Source organism: Alexandromys fortis, unplaced genomic scaffold (genome assembly GCF_014885135.2).
Source record: "Alexandromys fortis isolate MF-2015 unplaced genomic scaffold, M_Fortis_MF-2015_v1.1 scaffold_10, whole genome shotgun sequence".
Taxonomy (NCBI): domain Eukaryota; kingdom Metazoa; phylum Chordata; class Mammalia; order Rodentia; family Cricetidae; genus Alexandromys; species Alexandromys fortis.
In genome coordinates this window covers 4,178,668-4,184,024 of record NW_026067895.1, presented here as the reverse complement: position 1 = coordinate 4,184,024, position 5,357 = coordinate 4,178,668, and the positions used below count along the sequence as shown (strand labels likewise).

The 5,357-nt window shown below is 44.2% G+C and overlaps 1 protein-coding gene across 1 annotated transcript in view; it reads left to right on the top strand.

The window, feature by feature from the left end:
* Positions 1-5,357, top strand: part of Ostf1 (osteoclast stimulating factor 1) — a 52,289-nt gene that overhangs the window by 806 nt on the left and 46,126 nt on the right. The window lies entirely within an intron of this gene.

Here is a 5,357-nt window from a genome sequence, read left to right as displayed (position 1 = left end):
GTAAGAGCTCCGATCGGCGCGCCGCGCGTGCGGGTGTCCAGGCTGCGGGGCGCAGAGCCGGAGTTCCCGACGAACCCCCTCGGGTTCCCTCCGCATTGCTCGTCAGGGCGGTCCAGCCTCCGGAGTGGTGGCAGCACCTAGGTCGCGGCCACTTCCTCATAGCTCGGCGTGTCACTGTCAAGTTGGAGTTCTTGACCGGCCGGCGAACGGGAAGTGCGCTGCGGCTGGGTGGGGTTTGCACCCGCTGCCTGCGGGGCCCGGAGGAGAGCAGGCTGGGGACTCGGGGTCTCCGGGGAGCTTTGGAGAGCTGCACCCGTGCTGCCAGCGGGACAGTCTGGCCCGCGACCCTCTCGGCTCTTCGCGTTAGGCAGTGTCGCTCTGTCGTGCGCCCTAGTGCTTGGTTTAGAGTGACTCTGGCTAACTAAGCTGGAGAGAGCACGAAGTTCCTCAAAGCAGTGTGCTTGACCACTCTTCCTGGTTCACTTCTTAAACGTTGTTCTTAGAGTGTTTTCTATGATGTGGAGAAACGAGAGTATTTAAAGGGACTGCTGCATTTCAGTTCGGCTAAATAAACTTGTAGGAGCTTTCATTGGCTAGGTAATTAACAGGAATCATAGAAAATGGGAGATTAATGACTGACGAATTCCTAGTCCTTTTCTTCCAATCTGCGACTTTGATATTGCAAAGGCTGAAACTTGAAACAAGCCATTTACATCATCCTTTATGGTAACTTACGCAGCTCCAGTGATTTTTTTTTTAACCCTTGAGCTTTTTTTTTTTTTTCTAAATGTCAGTAACTCCAAATTTAATAATAACTTTTGTGGCATTATCAAGCTCTCGATTTTGAAAATAATGCACGCGTATTTGTGAAATAGGCATTCTCTGATGACTTAAAATTTTCAGGGCCGAGGGTGAAGGAAGTGGCTTAGACTGGCTTTGGCCTGAGCAGAGTTAGGGCGGCGCTGGTTAGAGGCTCCTGCCTTCGATGTGAAATCTGAGAGCTTTGCAATTTGCAATTTAGATGCGGATGTGTGAGGTGGCAGTTTTGTAAATTCAGCTGTAAGTCAGGACCTCAAGTGTACTGAGTTTTTTGGTAGCTAAACAAAGCGCTTGATTTGGAAGAATGTCCCGGAGAATCGGGTCCTGAGTTTTTTCCTCTCTCCAGACTCATTAAAAGTGAAGTCTGGGTTGCCTCTGTGAGGGCTGGCAGGAACCTGCCTTCCTGTATGCTCCGGGATTGTGAACTCGTGTGTTCAGGCACCCTTGGGTGTGGTTTCGGACTCACCCTGTTGCTGAGTGCAGATGTGCGCTGGGAACTACTTTTGTTGTCTACATCTCTGCTTTTTTTCCTCAAGCAAATCAGAAAACACATGGCTAAACATTTTTACTATATAGAGAGAACCCTGACTTCACAGGGATTTTACAAGGGAGGCCCAGACATAAATACAGTTGTCATGAAAGTCAATTTGTTGACTTAGTAATTTACAATGAGAAATATTAGTGTCAGTAGGACTTAAAACTATGTGCTGTGTTACTTGTGACAGAAACTTTTATTATCATACTGGCCCACAGATACTGTGTGATAGGCCCTGGTCTATACCTAATCCATACATATTTGAATTCATTTACTTCTCCCAGCAACTGTATCAGTTCAGTGCCATTATTATTATTACTGTTATCATTATTATTATTTTGAGACAAAGTTTCTCTGTATAACAGCCCTAGCTGTCCTGGAACTTGCTTTGTAGACCAGGCTGGCCTCAAACGCACAGAGATCCGCCTGCTTCAGCCCAAATAATCACACAAAAACTATATTAAATACAACACAGACCAATGGTTCAGGCATATTCCTAGCTAGCTCTTACATCTTAAATTAACCCCATTTCTATTATTTTATATTTTACCACAAGGCTCGTGGTTTACTGGTAAGGTTCTGACATCTTTCTCCTTCAGCAGCAACGTGGCACCTCCCTGACTCTGCCTTCTTTCTCCTTGCATTCAGTTTAGTTTTCCAACCTACCTATATTCTGCCCTACCATAGGCCAAAGTAGCTTCTTTATTAACCAATGGTAATAAAACATATTCACAGCATACAGAGGGTAATCCCACATCACAGGAGTGGGAGGCAGCGGGTCACATTGCCTCTGCGGTCACAAGCAGAGAAGGATGTATGCTCCTGCTCAGCTAGCATCCTCCTTTTTATCCAGATGGAGTACTAAAACCCAGGGAATGGTGCTGCCTTTGCCAAGAATGAGGCTTCACAACTCGGTTAACCCAGGCCTTCTTTAAAGACTGACCTACTCTAGGTAATACCCATAGGTAAATCTAGAAACTTGTCTTCTACGAGATTCCATAGCCCAATTTAAGTCAGTATAAACCATCACAAATAGATAGCAAGGGACATTAAACAACAAAATAGGTTAATGCATTTTTCAGGCTGTACCAAGCAGTGGGCTGCTGTTCTGGGCTGAGTCTGCCTCTGCCTCACCACCTTGCCTGGTCTTTAGTTTAAACATTCCTTACTGTAACTTCTATTTTTGGCCTATGCTGGGCACTGGGGGTTCCCAGGAACAGCTCTTACTTGTTTGTTTCTTACTTAGTTTCTTTATCTACAGTTAGTTGGCTGATTGCATCCATTTCATTATTTAATCATATATATATATATATATATATATATATATATATATATATAAGCAAAAGCTTAGTGTATAAGTGGTGCATGTCTGGAACCCTAGCACTCAGTGAAGTAAGAGACGCCTAACTATGCAGCACCTATCTCAAAAAACAAAGTAATAAGATGTATTTTCTATTTTAGAATGTTTGACACATGCAGATAAACAATAAGTAAAATATATTAAAATTTAAAACCCATTCTTATCACCTAGCGATAGTACACTATATGAATAATCTCTCAGGTTCCCCCCCCCCCCGCCCCATACGTCAGTTTTTATTAAAAGGAAAACAGAAGCAATTATCTTTAGAATGGTGTCCGAGTGTCAGTTTGAGATGTCTTGTTGTGGGCTGGAATGTTTCTGTTCTATGTTGTCTGTATAATGCTTGAAACGCCATTTCAGTCACAGTTTGTGCCTTGGATAGCTTTTTACCTTCTATGGTGTCACTTTTGGCCCCTGAAGGTTTGTCACTGAAACCCTCCCCCTACTCATTAGATTTGGCACCCTGGCTCAGTCTTCAGTGCATAGGACTGACCTGCCCTTCGGAGCCCTGAGGCCTCTTAGTGCAGAGAGCTTTTGTGTGTCTTTCAGCCACCCTGGGAGCCTTGCACTGCAAGGAAAGTGGCTCTACCTAGCTTGAAGGTGTGCAGGACAGAATTCAGTTCTTACAGAGATGGAGAAATATGATGGGCCGTGGGGTAAGGAGTGCACTGAATACCATTATGTACCTCCAGACCATCTCATTTCAGACAGATTTGGGGACAGTCCACTGTAGTTGGAACCTGTGTCTGACCTTAGCCATCTCTCCTCCAAATGACTTATTGATTTTGGTGGTGAGAGGAAGGCATCATAAATATTTCATGTGTCCTGTGGAAATAAATCTGTGGAACTTAGAAGAAGCTAGCCAGTGTTCTGGCCTTTTAGTCACGATAAAAGCATAAAAGGCGTTGTATGTATGCCCTTTAAATAAAACTTGAGAGGAAAAGAGTCTCGTCTAAACTGGTCTCAACTATTGTGTAATTCACCCCTGCATAAATAACGGAGCAGTAGTGAGAGTGATCACTCGACTTCCAGATGTACACCGGGATTTTCCTTCTATAAATGCGATGTTTATACCCAATGACTGAGTGAAGTCCCAGGGGAAACTTTCTGAGGACTCCCTGGATGATAGCGATGGGGAAAATGAACATTTAGTTGGCCCAACACGTCAGGGCTGGGAGCAAGCACTCCGTATCCTCTATCTACTGTGTTTATTCTGACTTCACTGTGAATGGGTCCCTATATTCTTGTTTTACTCAAGATAAGTAAGCTATTCGATGCCTCAAAGATAGCTGTACATGGTGGGGTGTGGGACTAGAGCTCAGGCTTTAACTTGGACATGTTATGGGAAGGGGGTTCGTGTTTGTGAGTGTGAGCCATAGTGCATCTGTAGGGGTCAGAGGGCAGCTCTCTCTCCCAGGAATCAAACTCAAATGCTTAGGTTTGGCTGCTGGTACCTCAACCCACTGAGATCTCTTCCTGTTCCACATTAGAGAAATTTGGAGAAAAATGTACATATTGGTATGAAGAGGGCTTGGGTTTCTTTTAAACTCCTGCATGGTATTTGCTGATATTTATTTAAGGGAACCCTACTGATGCACATTTTGATGGTTTCCAGTCTTTGGTAAAGCAGTATTATAGCAGGTAGTTAGTTTTGCAAATCCACAAGCTGTAGTCCTGTAGTGGGGTTTGTATATCAGAAGGTGGGTGTACTGCCATTTTTGGAGACATTTCAAATCGATCATATCAGTTCTCCTAACCCTAAAAAATTGCGACCCAGCCAAAGTAGGAAAAAAATGTAATACATTTGACTTGGATATTATTGTAGATGATCGGAGGGTTGGAAGCACAGGGCACAGAGCTTGGGGGGAAACTGAGAAGGTGTCATTGAGGAGCGGTAATATAAGAAGGGGCATGCTGAGGAAGAGTTTGCTGGAGTGTGAAGGGGAAAGACATTTGACAGAAGTACAGAGGAAACACAGCTACTATAGGCATTTGACTGACTACAGGTACCAGGGTTTTCCAAGTTTCCAGGGAAGTGTGGTTTACATAGGGAACTGCAGACGTGTGTGTGTGTGTGTGTGCGTGTGCGTGTGCGTGTGTGTGTGTGTGTCTGGAATTAAAGAGAAAGCCATGTGCCTAGTCTTTGGAAAATGGTTCTGTTCCATACAGAAAAAGCAAGAACCGAAGTGTTCACCAACAGGTGTGTCTGAGGATGTGGTTTTGCGTATTGGTAGGCTGTGGCTGTTGAGCTTGTAGCTGTAGTTAAAGAGGATTAGGTACTTCAAAAGATTGAAACAAGTTCCCGGGTGCCTGATGCGGCCACCTTCCTATCTTGCCAGTCATTTCCTACATTATTTTTAACACCCGAAGAACTTTTTCAACACCACAGGCAAACTTCTCAACTTAACTTTGGAGGCAGGAATTGAAGGGCAATTTTGCAGTTGTCCATGTTTTGTTTTATGTTTTTTTTTCTTCTTTGTTTGTTTTGTTTTTTTTTAAGAAAGGGTTTTTCTGTGTTGCCCTGTCTGTCCTGGAACTCACTCTCTACACCAGGTGGATCTCAAACTTGGAAATATGCCTGCCTCTGCCTACCCAGTGCTGGGGCTAAAGGTGTGTGCCTCCTCCGCCTACCTTAAGTTTTAC